Genomic DNA, 17,459 nt, shown 5'->3' on the forward strand with positions numbered 1-17,459 from the left:
ACAGTGTTTAACTCACAGTTGGAGAAATAGTTTGTCCTGCGAGAACTTCTTAAGTTGTATGAGGCTTCTTTTAATCTTCTTTTAATGTAAAGAAGAGGAGAGCGAAGAGGAGAGCGAAGAGGAGAGCACTGTTTGCAAGATTCCAACTCCGTCTTAAAGGAACAGGCTACCATTTTTCCATACTGACACCTTAGGAGCACTTCCACATCCGCACAGTAGTATCTTCACTTTACTGGGTGGACGTCGAAGTGCTCCTAAGGTGTCATTATGGAAAAACGGTGGCCTGTTCCTTTAAATAACTACTCACGTGACCATATCTAAATAGGGAAAACGTGGAAGAGCTTGGTCGCTTCTACCTTCACCCCCGTTTGGGTCCATAACTCGTCTAAGCTCAGGTAAGAACATATCTCAGCATGGAAAAACTGTAGCCCGTTCCTTTAAGCAAAGCCGCTTTGGGTATGGCACTGGTGAAAACAACAGGATACCTGGGACAGAGCTTGTGTAAACCGGGAACAAATTAATGGTTTAGTGGTTTTGGAGGAACCCCAAATGGGTCTGAGGGCTCAAAATTGGGACTAAGAAGCCATCCTGTCCCAAGATTCAGCAAAAAAAAGGAAATTTAAAACTTAAAGTAAATCGCTTCCTGCTTGGCAACCTTTCTAGTTTGGCAAAAAAATTCTGGTTGAGATGATCTATTACTATTATTTATTATTTAAAGAGATGAAATACCAAGTAGTAGACTGAAATCCATGCTCCACTCTCGAAGCATATTGTATCAGACATTTGTGAGGAAAAAGATCTTGCACGCTGCCTGGATTGCATTATGAACTATTTGTAGAGAGTGCAAACCCGCAAATTAGCAGTTGGCATCACTGGGGACGCTGAAGCTCCAGTTTTCTGTCTGAAAAAGTATATTAGCAAATGTACGAATGAGTTTGGGCTTCTTTTAACACTTTAAACTTAGCCATGGTTTGAACACAGAAATAAAATAGGTGCCAAGCCTTTAACAGCATTGTGTCTGGGTAAAGAAACTGATCAGTGCCCAGTAAAACATTACGGAAGAGTCATTTCGAAACAGAGAGCGTGAGCAGCATCTGTGATTGCGTATAAAGTACATTATATTGTCATGTTCAATAATACACATTTCCGCGCGGCAATTTCCTTAGCGTGCAAGTATGAGATAAAAGACGCTGCATCCGAGGTGTGATTGGAGTCGCTGAACGCCGCTGTGATGTGTTTCATTTATGCGGGTGAAGAGGCTAATAAGACGTATTGGTGATATACGGCACGCCAAGGCTCACGCCGCGCTCTGATGGAACACATGCAGCAGCCTGTAATTTACGGTTCCTTCCATCTCCGCCGTCTCTCAGCCCCGTGGATACAATGACCTCCATCACGCGGATACTCCCGGGCCGGGCTGCATGACATGAAAGGAAATGTGATATTATGGCCCACGTTTCAAGAAATATACTTTCATACACAGAAAGTACTGGACGTGTTCGCGATTTTCTCAGCAAACCTGCTTTTTTGGGGCACGTGGGCTGTTCGAACACATGCTCGAACATGAGAACATCCTGGATGATAAGTTATTACATCAATGGATTTCTGCGTCTCTGATGGCACGGGAATTTTCCAAGATGACAGGAGTGCAGATCTCAACCCCATTGAGAATCTTTAGGATGTGCTGGAGACGGCTTTGCGTATTGGTCACACTCTCCCATCATCAATACAAGATCTTGGTGAAAAATTAAAGCAAAACTTATTGAAACGATGCTACAGTGAATGTGCTGTAACCAAAACTAAAGGCGGTCCAGCAAAACACCTTTTTTATGGTGACTTTTTCAATGTAGAGTACTGGTCAAAAGTTTTTATTTCAAGGCTATTTACATTGTAGATTCTCAATGCACACATGTGGTAGCCTGGCTAACACCAGACTAAAATCACAAGTGATATTTAGTCTGGGGACCACCAATTCATTTTCTCGTAGGAGAGGTGTGGTTTACGAGCGTCCATAGTCGTTTATTGGGCGATACGAAAAAAGAAAAAAAAAAGTCTCATGCGTCTGCACGAGGCCACAGCCAATCGTATCATCGTATGAGATGACGTATGACGTACCCGCTGTAAACTTTTGAGCTAAATTATTTAGAACAAGGTCTAAAGCTTGGTCAAAAAATACCATCGTGTCTGCTGCTGTCACGTTGGATCCGTAAATAAACTTTTTTTTTATTATCCGTAAATAAACTACAAGCTTCCGTATATCGAATAGCGCGTCATCGTCTTGCCGTCCCTCCTCGCTCTGTGATTGGTTCCCAAATCCACCGGAGATTTCAACAGCCTGGTCCCCAGGCTGTTGTGCAGTTCGAAATAATTCGAGCGCACACAGCAGCCTGGCGTTAGCCAGGTTACACATGTGGAGTAATGTTTTAAAGCAGTACTAAGTAACTCGTGCCCCTAGAGGCCATAAGCACCACTGCAGGTGTTGTAGCAAGTTTTTTTTTTTTTACTCATTTATTATCCGTGAGAGTAAATACTACACTGACAGAAAAGACAAAGGGAGAGGGTGATATTGTACATCCAATTATACAATGGAGATGTTTTTTTTTCACTCAAACTTGGCTGTAAATACAGTTTAAGTGGCGGTCTTTCGCAGTTAGCTTAGCCCGTTAGCCTGTTAGGTTCTTCTTCGTAATTCCATTAGTGTGTATTGGTGACTCCGACCCGGTGGCAGTCAAGTTGCAAGTATGGTTTTCTGGCCAGAGACTCCAGGGTGAGATGAAAGGCCCCCCAATCATCCCATTGATCCCAAGGATTTATTAAGGTAAACAAGTTACTTAGTATTGCTTTAACCGAAAAAGTTGAAACATTCTTCAAAATGGCCGCCTTTTGCTTTGATTATGCCCTTTTACTTTTGGCAATCTCCTAATGCGCGTCGCGATGTAGTCACCAGAAATGGTTTTCACTTCATAGACTGTTGAAACTCTTTTGAACTTTTGAAGAATTTAAAAATATAGAACATATTATATCACATGTCATTTCACCCTTCAATGAGAACCGTACAATGTATGTTGAAAGCAGACAAAAGCCGAGACATAATGTTTTTCGGTGCACCCTGAAAGAATGAATAATTTGAACCATTTTGCATTTAAAGTACCGTATATTTGAGCAGCATCAGCTTCGTGGTTGTATAAGCTACGCGGCGGCGGAGTGATCTGCTAGATAATAGTCCCTCAAAATGCGATCATTCATGTGATGCAAGGTCAGTTATATTCCAAAACTTATTCTATGGACACAGACATTTATATGGTTAGTCTGGGGTTTATAAGTGATTTGCCTCAGGTGCACTGTGGAGCGGATCAGACTGTTTTTAATGCAGGCTAGCTGATACCATAGAGATGCGCTAGCCTTGCACTAGCCTAGCGCCACGAAACTCTTCAAATATAAGAACTGCATGAATTACAAAAAAAATATCTCCAGAAATCAGCAACACTCTGGATAACTAGGAAATGAGACCCTATGTCAAAAATCCTAAAATATCCCTTTAAGCCTCAATTAGGCGTATATCCACTTTACGACACTACATTGCACCCGCACTGGCAGTCTTTGGAACAATCCCGACATTGTTTTGCACTAAAGTTGTACCTTTTTAACAGCAGCGAGTCTCATTTCCGCACCTCCCTTTAATATATCATACTAAGATTGCTGTGTTGCTACCAATAACAATCCCATCGCCGGATTGCCCAATACAATTTATTTGACGAATGCATCATCCGACACAACATTAAGCAATTAAGACGGGAGTGTTGGGTTTCTTAATTACGACGGAGCAGCACAAATGCCCAATAAAAGAGAAAAAAGGGGGATATCAATTACTAATCACCACAATACAGCATTTTATTACGACCATTACGGCCGCTATGTCAACACAGAAGACGGTTCGTTAATCAGGTGGAAGCGCTCGCTCCAACACATTGCGGTTATTACGCAGACTAATCTGATTACTTTTATGAGTGTTTGAACGATGCGAGCGCCTGGTTAGTTTAACACGGCTTCGAAACAGCAGAAATATGAGAGTGGCCTGTTTTTAGTTTAGATTTGCTGACTTAGCACGCCCGGCGTTCCTGGTCAGCGGGAAAAATGTTGTTAATTATTCAGGTTTTACGCTTATTGTGCGCGTTTAAATGTGAATCCCGTCATGATGAGAATGCTTACGGCGGATGTGGGAGTAAAAATAGAGGCCTGTGTCGGAGAGTCAAGCTGTTTGTACTGGATTAAACACTGATTTAAGTTGTAAGGTGGTAGAGTCTTGGGCTTTTAACCTGGGCTGGGAACCATTACCGTTGGTTACCAGTGCTTTAACGATACTTGGTTTTCAATACAGATACCTATACTGAAATAGAAAAGCAGAACTATAATGTGTGGAAGATCTGCACCTTTACAATATAAATGTGTGATAGCTAGGGAATAATTTGGGGCAAATTGGAAAAAAAATGTGCACAAAAAATGAGAAAAAGAAGGGGGGGAATAGTAAAAATATTAGAATTAAAAAGGGGCAAAAATAAGGAAATTAAATTGAAAAAAAAAAAAGAAAAATTGAGAGGAAAAAAAAATTTGAGGAAACATTGGGCAAATTTAAAAAAAATAAAAATAAAAAAAAAGTGAATAAAAAATTAGGTAAAGAATGATTTATCTGGGCTGACACAACCAAGTCCCTGGTTTCAATACTTTCATTTTATCAATACCAGTGGAACCTTGACTGTTTTCTCGATACTAGGGCCCGACTGATATGTTGACAAGCCGGTATTAAAGCCACACCGTGTAGAATTTTACCCAATAAATAAAATTGAAATACAAGCATTTATTTTATAACAGATATTTTCATCAGAGAAAAATACCTCATAAATGTACAAACAAACATTTATAAGGCTCACCCCTGCTAAGATATGACTGTAAACTTTACTGGGAGTGGGTACGTCTCCAGCTCGTCTCCATGGAGATGTGACTGAAGTCAGCAGAATTTGAGATTTAAGCAGGTTAGTTTCTCATTCAAGTCCTTTCTTTTATTACACACTGCAGTAACAGCATTTTCTATGTCATTAGGAGCATGTTTTGTTTTGCTGCAACAGTATAGTCTAAAATGTTACGCAGTGTACCTTTAAGATATTTTCAGTATCGGCTATTGGCCAAAATCGTCCGATAGCCATATCGGTCAACCAATATTTCTATATATTTCTATGATAGAAACCTTTACTATAATAATAAATGCTTAACTCTAGGCTATTTGAGAGATTTAAAAAAAACATCAAATTAAATTACTTAAAGGGACTATACGGAGTTTAAAAATGTAAAAATTATGTATTTTCCTCCCCCTACATGTTTCAACCATGTCCTAATGTGTAGAATGAGCCCAGACCTGTTCACCACAACTGCCTCTAAAATCCTGCACTGTCACTCAAAAAGGTGTTAATTCCGGTCTGAAGTGCCGTCATGCACGAGCTTAATATAGAAGCTGCAGTTACACGTAAGACCAGAGGTGGCAGTAGTGAGCATAAAAATGACTAACTTGCATCGAGCCCCTTTAAAGGAGCTATACCTGATTGTACACAAAACAGGGTCACTCAAATTTCAAATAGCTATTTTCTGGTCCAAACTTATCTCAAACTTTCCTAATGCGTTTACAAAATCAAAATTCGTCACAGGGACTGAGTTTAAACCAGGTTTCACAACTTTCAGGGAGGAAAACTGTCACTTCACTGTAAAAAATGCCTACTAGCCTGACATTTCATGGAGTGTTTAATAGGCTTTAAAACCAGTGTTTTTTGAATAAATGTCTGCTTTTACCATATACTAAAGCAGTGGTTCTCAACCTGGGGGTCGCAAGAAAAATTTGGGGGGGTCGCCAGATCATTTAAATAAAATACACATATATTCATTAGCGTATAATCTAATGTTTCATTGTAGCATGTGTTTGCTATTTTACCAGAGTGCCATTATTTGTTCGTAGTTTGATGAATTTGATCTCAGCCTTTGTTTTTTAAGAATGATGTAGGCTAATGTTCCTATTTCTCATGGTGTGGCCCGGGCGGGGGGTCACAAACCCCTTTACCTGTTATAATGGGGGTCGTGGCTCCAAAAGGTTGAGAACCACTGTACTAAAGGACAAAACAAATTGTATTCCAATAACCGAAAATTCAAAAATCAAGGATAGCTCCTTTAAAATATCGGCCTTTGTATCGGCTATCGGCCATGCCAACCCCCTTCATATTGGTATCAGTATCGGACCCCGAAAATCCACATCTGTCGGGCCCTACTCGATACCAAACTGGTATTGTTTAGCGGTACCCAGCCCTACTTTTAACACAGCTGTCGTTGCCTTGTCCTCAGTTTTAAAAAAGCAGGTACTTCCTGATTTTCCTGAATCTCACCGTAAGCCCCATTCCCCCCTCCTCTTGCTCCCCTTCGCTGTACAGCTGTTTCAAAAAAGAATATTGCAAGTGTTTTGTTAGGGGAATGAGAGGTGAAGAAAGCATTTTCTGGATATGTAGGACCTCAGGAGGAGCTTTTTGGAGCTGCTGTGCTCAGAATAACCACTGGAGTCGATTCAATGTCTAAGTCAACTTTGCATAATACCCTTCATTTAATATTATTTATTTTCTTTCCATGCTGTTATTTTTTTCCCCGGTCATACACTATGTATTAGGTATATTCAGATTCCGCTTGCCCCTCAAGTTATTCATTATTAATGCGAGCCTTTGTTTCATGTTGCACCATCGCGCCAAAGAAAACGTCTAGTTTGTGAAATCTCTCACTTACAATTACATATTACAAGAATGGTTGAAACTAATAAGAATCATATTATGTCAGCCTCCTCGCCACTTTTTGGCTAAATTGAGATTTTTGTTTCATTCTGCTGTCCGAACTCGGATTCATCTTAAGGCATCATTATCTTTATCCTCAGCTAATTAGGAAACATGTAACAACTAGACCTTCTTTCTAAATCATCTTCATGAAGTTTCATACGTTTCCCCCACTTTAAATGTCATCATAAGAAGCTCATCATTTGTCCTTTACATTTATATTTTCCTTATCTTTTGTGATTGGTGGATTATGGGCCTATACCTGTAGCCTGTGCCCATGTTTTAGGACCAAATGGGGAAATAAGGGAAGCACTTTTTACAAGTCATACGAATCTAGTGCAAACGAGAGCGAAGAATGCACCGGCATATGGTAGATTCATGTTAAGTACATTACTATGTATATGCATGTATATATGTATGTATGAGTAAACCAGAGATGTTGTTTAATGTATTTCCAAACAGCGCGGCACACATGGAGCCTCCACGACACGCAAATCATTAAAATTCATGTGAGCGCCAAACAGTTATTGCTCCGAGATAATAAATACTTAATGTCGCTATTGTGTGCGACGGAGAAATACAAAGCCCAATGATAAACAAACGGCGCAAAAAAAGGAGAAACCAATGCAAACTCATTACTTATGCCTTGTTTAAAAAATAAAAAAAAGTATTTTCTGTTTGCAACTACGGTCAAGGATGCGATTTTGAGTATGTTTTGTGGTACTCTGCCCGACCAAAAACAAAACAAAAAGTCGCCACCACAGATGTGAGAGATTGATGAAAGTCCTTGAGTTGTAATTCGGTACCAACAAAAATAAAAAAAGAGGTCATGTATGTATCGGCCATACCAGCAAATACAGTCTCTGAATGGACTCTGAAGAGAACTTTCATCAAAATCTCAATGGGACAAACGACAATATAGCCAAAAGGCTTTGATATTAATGTTGATATATATGATTACATTGCCTGCCATATTCATCTATGAATATCTTTTCATACAGAACATGATGTAAACTTCTAAAAAGTGACATTTTGCATGTAAAGTTGTATGCAGAAACTAAATAAAATATTCCATTTTATATGGAAAACGTCATTTATGGAATAAACCCCTTTTTTAAGTGTTAAATTTGACTCCAAAAAGGGTGTAGAATATGCAGAAAAAACGCTTTGAAGCTTGACCCCCATGGGTGTTTATTCTGACTCCCAAAATGGGGTTGAAGTTCTACACAAGGAGTACTTCTAGTACAGCTTTTGAGTAGACATGCTGGACCTATGTATATACACCACAAAAGTGTTTATTCTGGAGTAGGAAAATTTGCTGAGCCTGGAATATTCAAAAACTATTATAAATTTCCTTGATCTGAACATCAGAAGGGAAACTTCACACCTCAGGAAGGCATAAAAAAACACCAGTCTATGCTACTAATTGAGATCCTGGTGAGCGCCTCCGCAACCTTTTTTCCTGTTGGTTTTATGTTTGATTCCCAACTGTTAGGGGCCTTTTGTTAGGGGCTATCTTATCTTATCTTATCTTTTGCGTCAACGGTGGCGCAGTTGGTAGAGCGAGTCGTCTCGTGATCGGAAGGTCGTGGGTTTGAATCCCAGCTCCCACAAATGCACACAGTCGTTGTGTCCTTTGGCAAAACACGTCACCCAACTTGCCTCCAGTGTCTGCGTTCATTGGTTTATGAATGAGAGTGTGAATGGGTGACTGGTTCCTTACTGTAATGCTCTTTGAGCCTGATAAAGGTATAAAAGCGCTATATAAGTTGAGTCCATTTACCATTATGGCGTTTTTAATCCATGCAAATTCATGCTAAAGTGGAAATATGCATGTTGTGGCTTCAGAACCTGCTCTTAAGCATTTTGATAGACGACCATCAACAGACGAGGGTTCCAGCTGTCCAACACCTGGGACAAAGCCAGCCCGAGCCCCCACCAGTGATGTCATCTGCCTTGCTGTACCATCGACACCACAGACAACAGCTCTGAGGAGGCTCTCTGGATGGGCTGCGAAACTGTCAGCTCTTTTTTATAGTAAATCCAGGACAGGAAATCTCACTACACAGGGCTGTGTTGTTTTGTGTCTCAGTTTGTTTGGAGAAGCCTCCACTGGTAGCAGGAAGAATTAGACATAGTGATCAAAACCCAGAGGTGCTCTTTAGGGGCAGGGGAAGTCATTCAAAAAAATAGAAAAACCAAGGCCCTCTCTGGTGAAGTTAAAATGCCTTTATTACTATGGCACGTCTAAATGGACAAACATAGCCCCAAATCATTTCAACAGTCCTTCACCTGAGTGCCTTGTTTTTCTTTCTTTTCTTTGTTTTGCAGTGATAAAGACAGTTTGAGTGAACAACCCTCAGAACGGGTCTCAGGTTCAAGGTCTATGAAATATCAAATTGCAGACAACACTTCCGCATTCAATCTATTGAGCAAGACAACCCTGAAAATACAGATTGGTTCTCTTCTACTGCTGAAGTGCGGCAAAACCAAGCTTAACATATTACTCTAATAAAAGGTACAGTTTTGATGATAGAAATACGTTTTTTAATAATCAACAGCTGAAAAGAGTCATTTTTGCATCCGCCCCGTTCAAAATGAATGATATTTAGGTAGGTTTCCCTTTATGCAGTGCTGAGGAGCCAGCGAATCAGGAGAGGCTACATTTGGACTAAGTTTTGTAAAGGCCACCAGGCGCGGTGCCGTGCAGCCACTGTTTAGCATGCCTCTGCGCGGCTGTGTGCGCGCTCTTGCATTATTTATGAGGCATTTCCACAGCGCTGCTTTAACTTAGATTTCCTACAGGCTCCACACGACACAATGAAGCTGCTTTTCACCGCCTCCTTCGCCACGAAATCGCCTTTACTTCACACTCCATCCGGCAAAAGAGGGAAAATCTGCATGACTGTAAATGACCCCGAAGCCAAAACCCTATAGAACGATTGAAAACGTCTTAGGATTTCAGTTATATTTAAATTATATTTGCCCCACTTGTCTTTCAAATGAATTCAGCCAAGTTTTACACATAGGACCCCCATGGAGGCAAGACATGTCCTATTTTGCATTGTGTAACTCAAATAATGCATTTTCCCGTGCCATTTTCTGATAGCAGTCTTTCAAATTGCGTTTTCAATGTGATTGCAGTCCATTTTGCAACCCCAATCTCGATTTAATAGTTTCATTTGATTGTTTTCAAAGTTATCTGTGAATGTTGTCAGAGAGTTCAATCTTAGTTCAAATGTCTATATGAAATAAAATAGTAATGTATTGTTTTTCAGCTGGTTTTACTGCTGGGGCTGTCTAATGCCATTTGCTGACTATTCTTGGTCTATTGAGCTTAAAGGCGCATTATGCAACTTTTAATGTTGATGTTTGAGCATAGTTGACCTTGTAGTGACCCAGCGGTTGTATGAGTGGTCAGCATGACGCCTTTACTTTCCATCACGGTCGCCTCTAGGACGCTCCAGGATCAATTGTTTGAAAGGTTTTCACTACTGACGGAGCCTCTCACCAGAAAACCTTCAAACAATTGATCCTGGAGCATCTTAGAGACCACTGTGATGGAAAGTAAAGGTGCCATGTTGACCACTCCCATATCCGCTGGGTCAAATAAGCATTAATATCAACTTGCACAATGCACCTTTAAGGCGAGACACTGCATGTGAATAGGAAAACGTTTTCACTTTAGAGATATCAATTTGATTTTGCTATAGATTGCAGACATAGATACGAGCCAGGTTTAAATTTATGCTTTTATTTTGTTGACATATTACTTACAAATACTTTTTCAGACGGAATTTGTTTTTTTAAATTAAAAACTCCCGGCTAGGAATTGGATATTAAAAAATCCCTCTCAAAACCCTTCAAAATATTGTTCAGTCCAAGGCTGGAAAGTTTGAAGTGTGAAGTCTGTCGCCGCACTCTTCCAAAACAGAAAAGATGGCGTGCGCCGCTGCTGATACGCTGTTTTATTCTGCTCTTAATAAAGTTAATAATTTGGAAAATATTAAATTCCTTCAGAAGCCCCTTATGAGAGACCGACAGGCCTGGTTTGAACCATGAGGGCGTCCTCCTGCGGACCCACCACCTGCAGGAGGAGCCATAAGGGGGTAGTGCAAAATGGAAAAGTGGGGGGAAAAAATGGATGGATGGATGGATGGATGGATGGATGGAAGGATGGATGGATGGATGGATGGATGGATGGATGGATGGATGGATGGATGGATGGATGGATGGATGGATGGATGGATGGATGGATGGATGGATGGGTGGATGGATGGATGGATAAAATCCCTAAAACCAGAGCAAGAAACAGCGTTCTTCGTCAAAAAAGACGTTTTCTAAAAGTCTCTCTCATTAATACAAACAAAAGGTGGAGCGCTGTGTCTTACCTAATAAAAAGACAAGTTACTTTCGCCCCTACTTTGTTTAAAATGAAGACAAATGCCTTTAAAAAGGTAATGCACTCTCCACCTGATGTAAAATGAAACCAAACTAGACGGTGTTACTTACTAATTACCCATTTCCCCTTTATTTGCCGTGCATTGTCTCCCTCCTGTTTGCGCTAAAGGTAATGCTAACTAATCCCCGCACTAGGTCGCAGTCATCCGCTCTGGTTGAGCACGATTACCGCTAATTAAGGCGGCGCTGCAGAGTGGAGTCAATGGGGCGGCAGCGATACAGCGCGCTCTAATGGATACAAAGGATGATGGCCTTGTTAGTGGACCATAAAGATACAGTAATGTAAAGTAAAGTGGTCCCTATGTCCTGCCATTACGCAGACATATCGCCATGGTTGCACATGTACAGAGTGCACTCGACGTAGACTTTAGACCAGTGGCTCTCAACTGGGTCAAGGGACCATTTTTAGTTGGTTGCAGGCCTTTGGATTTTTGATAGAAAGAGCTATGATCAACACCTGAATTGACTTAACTTTGCAAAGAAATGCACTCACTCATCATGATGTGTTGATTGTGGGTCCCAGAGCCACACCAGTTAAGGAACACTGCTTTAGACAAAGCATATCGATGTGTAAGACTAGAGTCATTCCTCCTGTAATAGCAAGGAGATCGGATGGGAATAGTGTTGTGCCTGTAGTGTAATGAGCGAATCAACCTATAACAATAGTAATTTGTTGGAAGAATTGCAACTCTTACTGTGATGTCTGCAAAATTCATCATCCCTTGTCAGTAGTTCCCAACCTTTTATGTCCCCGTACCCCTTGAGTGGTTCTTTTACACTCCGAGTGCCCCCTACCTCAAGTAGTTTTATAAAACAACAAACTAAATTCAGATTATTTAGAGTAAAGTTGTGTTGTGTTCAAAATGAAGCCACTCTGACTTTGCTTTGTTTCGAGTACCCCTTGCTAAGTGCTCAAGTACCCCTGGTTGCTATAAAGCTTTAGTCCAGGGGTGTCCAAACTATTTTCACTGAGGGCCACATACAGAAAAATATACAAACAACTGGGCCGCTCTCAGTAGAGGTCCGGTAGTGCAGTATTTGCAGTGGGTCAATTAAAAGTGAGCCGCGGGCCACAGTTTGGACACACAAGCAGCAACTGTGCGTTCCTCCCCTTCAGAGCAGACTCTTTATTCTCCTCTTCGAGCATTAAAGTGACAGTCTGGAAGTCTTAATGTTTTCCAAATTTTTAAAAATCTGCAAAATCGACCTCCTAGTCTATCCTAGTCGATATTTATTGTTTTTTGTAAAGTCCCTCCTTCCCGGATATCAGCAACTAATCAGAGTCTAGCATCCTCCAGCGTTGACCAATGAGACGAGCTTTTCCTGTGAACCGGCCTGTCAGGTCCAATCTGGAGGGAGGGGGAGGAGCTTGATAGTCTACGTTTGAAAATGCAGTTCCTGCTCTCCTCATTTTGCAAAATAGGCCTTAAAGGGGCTAGATGCAAGTTAGCCATTTTATACTCACTACTGCCACCTCAGGTCATACGTGTAACTGCAGCTTCTATATTAAGCTCGTGCATGACGGCACTTCGGACCCGAATTAACACCACCCTGGGCTCATTCTACACCTTAGGACATTGTTGGAACATGTAGGGGGAGGAAAATACTTAATTTTAACAATTTTAAACTCTGTATAGTCCCTTTAAGGTTAAAGAGGGGAGGAGTTTGTTTTCACTCTATCTCTCCTCACTTTGCAAACTTACAGACGACCACTTTAACAGCATGCCGTCTTAGGGCTGCTCGATTATTGAAAAAATAATAATCACGATTATTTTTGTCATAATTGAAATCCCGATTATTCAAACGATTATTTGTTGCCTTTAAAAAAAAGTCTATCTTTATTTTATTTATTTATCAATCAAAACACTACACTACACTTTATGTTTTCTGGACAGTCATAAAAGTACAAATGATTTAAAGTACGCCTTGATTAAAGAGAGGTCTCTGTTTCACACCTGCCCCCTGCTGGCCAGCCCTCACACCTGCGCAAGTAAACTGAGCAGCGCGGCCTGATGACATCATCACACAGCGCCGTTTGTTTTTATGTCAGACAAAAGCATGAGCCATGGCACGTGAAAAGCGAAGGGAAAATAATCCCAGCGGCCTGAAATAATGCAAGTCTGCTTTACAAAAAAAAAAATGGCCAAAGAAAAAAAAAAAAAAAATGGCCAAAGAAAAAAAAAAAATTATAATCGATTTTTTGCGATTATCAGGGCTCAAGACTAACTTTTATTTTAGTAGCGCTGGCGCTACCAACTTTTTCATTTGGTCGCACAGACTCGAGACACAATATCAAAATTCACCATTTTAATAAATTAAAACAAGGACAGTTATAAACATGTTCGAAATAACTTATAATTGATCCTAACAATGATTAAAAATAATAGTGATTTTATATAGTTTTATTATATATATTTTTTGCATTGTTCTGCTTTAATTTTGTGTTTTCAATCCATTATTATTCATCTTCCTTGACAATTGCTTGTCTCTTTCTTTCCAAATCAATTCACTTATAAAATTATGTATTATTGCCAATCAAGACGTATTAATCACAGGCAAAAAGAACCTGTTTTAGCCTAAGCCTAAATAAAATACAGGAGCTCAATCTGCTGTGGCTGAGGGAGGGCGGGTCATAACAGCAGCTGTTAGCTCTCTGTTAGCTTTACGTTAGCTCTCCGTTAGCTTTACGTTAGCGCTCCGTTAGCTTTACATTTGCGCTCTGAAACAAGCCTTTTCTGACCGCGAGGAGATCAGAGCGAGCTCAGGTAGGAACATAAACCGCTGAACTCTTTCTGCTCCTGTCTCCTCCTCTCCAGTCGCTCCTGTCTCCTCTCGTGCGCGTGTCAGACCTGTGCTCGTGAGCTCGCTGCTCGGCTGCGGCGCTACCGCCCCAAAAGGCGAACATAAAAGTGAAAATAGATACTTCTTTGGGGAATAAACTGTGGGAAAGTGCGCATTGGCAGAACGTAATAGAAGGTTAATTCATGTCGGGACACGTGGCTTCTGTTGCTGTCTGTATTTCACCTGTCTCTTGGACAAACAGGGAGAGCGGGGCACTCGCCTGGACAAAACGTTTAGCGTAAACTACCAGCTGACTTCTTCAATAATAGTAGAAGCTTGGGTGATGGGTGCGTGCGTGCGTGCGTGCGTGCGCAGAGTGTGTGTGTTCTCAGAGGAGTGCTCTGGAGACGCTGTTTATAACGTTATTTGCAGCACTCCTCTTAAAGTCTATTAGACTTTCTTTCTTTTTTTTGCTCGCACAGGTGCTACCACTTATTTTTTTTACTCGCACATTCTCTAAAAATAGTCGCATATGCGAGCATTTTGGTCGCAGTCTAGAACCCTGGATTATGCTAATTTTGTAATCGTTAACTGTTGTAATCGAAATCGTAATCGAATTTCGATTAATTGCACAGCCCTAAGCCTATGTAATTTCTTTCATACTGGGTTTGTCCCTGAGAAAGAGACAAGAGAATCTCCGCTGTGGAGCCGCAGTCCCTCACTCAATCAGAGAATATTTAGGCTTAACCGTCTCACTCTATAGGGGAGGTGCGGCGCAATAGAATAAAGTGATGTTTTACAGATCGTCTTTGAGGAGTGGACACTGTAATAAAAAGGAAAGGCCAGTCAAACCCGCTAGAGAGAGATAACTTTACTGCCAAAGTGCACAATAGTATCAACAAGCAAAGGTGCAAATGATAAACGGATACAATGCGACTCCTTGAAAGCGAGTTCAGGAAGCTACATGCGTGAATTCTGAACCGCAGCGACCAGTTTAAGCCACTGACCTTTAACAAACTCTGCAGGCGTCAGAGTTGCTGCTGAAACCTGTAAAATCCGAACAAAGTAAGAAGTGTAAACCGCAGCTAAAGCCGGCTGTGGCTGGATGACGCAACGCTCTTCTGAACTGTTGCTTTTAGAGGCATTTTCTCAGCCTGCAGCCCACTTACGCCTGTCGTCTCACCTCCATCTTCCGCGTGACAGTGCTGTTCCAATTACGCCGTCTTGGGAGAAAGTGTAGCTGTCTATAGGCGGGCGCTGGAGACTTTAGCTCCAGCTCCGAGTCTTGGGTTGAACCGACGTCAGCGGGCTCGCGGCGGAGCAGGAAACCTCTCACCTCCGCCCGGTGATGGAGATGCCCACATAATGAGGAGAATGCAGCGCGGTGAGCTTGTCTGTTTGTGCGCGGAGGATAGAAGGAGGCTCAATGACTGTGTTTGGGCTTCCATTTCTTTCTTTTTATCTTCTGGGATGTGTGGGGATTGATATTTTATTGCACTGCGGGTGAACAAGGGAAAAACGATACATTCAGAGATATCAATTTGAAACTTTTGCTGTAGATCAAATTGTATTGCTATGTTTTCTGATGTTTTATTTATCTAAACAAAAATAAGGCATGTTGTGTTATACAGTATGATGCCATGGTAGCGCAGCAGGTAGCGCTTGAGCTTCACAGAAGGTCCTGGGTTCGATTCCCACCTGGACGGGGCCTTTCTATGTGGAGTTTGCCTGTTGCCCTCGTGCCTGTATAGGTTTCCTCCAGGTACTCCGGTTTCCCCTACCTCTAAAACATGTACAATAGGATGAATGATGTGTGTGTGTGTGTGTGTGTGTGTGTGTGTGTGTGTGTGTGAATGAATGGTGGTCAGAGGGACCGTCAGCGCAGATGTGTGCAGTCGCGACAGCGCTTCAGTCAGTCTCCCCAGGGGAAACTGAACACCACCGTGTGTGGGGAGAATCTAAAATTGTCTCATGTGAAGCGCTTTGTGACTATGTCTGTGAAAGGTGCTTTAAAAATAAAGTTCTTCTAAATAAAACATAAAAAATAAAACATGGCCACACCGCCTTTGCGATGCCCGATCCCGTCAGATCAGGCAGTGAAGGGCCTGGCTGGTACTTGGATGGGAGACAGTTTGGGGACACCAGGAAGCCTGGGTGAATGGAGTGAGTGATGGTGGTCGGAGGGGCCGATGGAACAGACTGGTTGCCTCGCTTTCGTCAGTCTACCCCAGGGCAGCTGTGGCTACAATGGTAGCTTACCACCACTAAGTATGGAGTGAATGAATAATGCAATGTAAAGTGTCCATTAAAGCACGATATAATAATAATAATAATGCATTGTTTTTATATAGCGCTTTCCTGGACACTCAAAGGCGCTGTACATTGCATTATTCATTCACAAAGGCGGTATGGCCATACCTTGCCACGCCATGGATATAAAACCAATTCATCAATATTAAATAATGGATTGAGCAGGTTTAAATTTGTTGATTCGTTACAAAGAGATAAGGCCCAAAAAAACACACGCAAAAAAACTGAGGCACTCAAAAAGGTTAGAAAAGGTTAAAAAACTTTATTTTACATAGTTAACTGGAATAAACAGCCTGTTTGATCCCGTTTTTAACATGTCCAACCTTTTTGAGTGTTCTGATTTTTCAGCAGTTAAGGGTGATCCCTGCACCAAAAGGATATGACTTTATTAGACAGTAATAAATCCCTCTGAAAAAGCCTTCAAAACATTGTGAAATATAAGACTGGAAGGTTTGGAGTTTGTAGGGGCTACAGAAGTGGAGATGTTGTTGCAAGAGGAAACAGAAAACCTGTACTCTGATAAAGAAATTACAATACAGCCATAGCTTTCAAGATACACGTGGATATCAAACATGTCCATATTTGTGAATGAAAAAGTGTGGGAAAAAGTCACAGCAAAGCATCGTAAAGGGTGAGTTTGGTCTTTTTTAAACTCTAAGATCAAAAGTAACATTTTACGGGAGGAAATTTGAGAAAAATGTTTACATTGACCACTCGACTTTTCCGCGTCGAGTGGAAGGAAGAAGAAGAGGAGCGGAGTCGAGGGGCTGGAGCAATAGAGTGGGCTCTTCATGGCGCCTGCTGCACGTCGCCGTCTGCCTCGACACATCTCCTGTCTAATTTATCTCCAGCGAAAACAAGCAGGTCACGGCGCTGAACTGCACGACACACGGGGAGCTGAGCATGAAGAAAGTAGCTGACATGAAAGAGTCCTTGTTCGGGTCATGGGGAATTGCCTTTTGATCAAAGAGTGCATTTTCAAAGCCACACCGCGTAACATTTTTGCCAAATCAATAGAATCAACACTGACATTAATTGCATTTCAGGTTCATT

The 17,459-nt window shown here is 41.4% G+C and overlaps 1 protein-coding gene and 1 long non-coding RNA gene across 5 annotated transcripts in view; one reads left to right on the plus strand and one right to left on the minus strand.

Moving 5' to 3' along the window:
- LOC306975364 overlaps positions 1-17,459 on the plus strand; it is a 712,990-nt gene that overhangs the window by 369,398 nt on the left and 326,133 nt on the right. Inside the window, exon 2 of the long non-coding RNA XR_013793697.1 lies at positions 2,635-2,744. This is a non-coding gene — a long non-coding RNA (uncharacterized lncRNA). The remainder of the gene's footprint in view (positions 1-2,634; positions 2,745-17,459) is intronic.
- The window catches only part of LOC306975210 (MAM domain-containing glycosylphosphatidylinositol anchor protein 2), a 489,592-nt gene that overhangs the window by 287,010 nt on the left and 185,123 nt on the right, over positions 1-17,459 (minus strand). The gene's annotated exons all lie outside the window — the stretch shown is intronic.

Source organism: Gobius niger (genome assembly GCF_951799975.1).
Source record: "Gobius niger genome assembly, chromosome: 15".
Classification (NCBI taxonomy): Eukaryota; Metazoa; Chordata; class Actinopteri; order Gobiiformes; family Gobiidae; genus Gobius; species Gobius niger.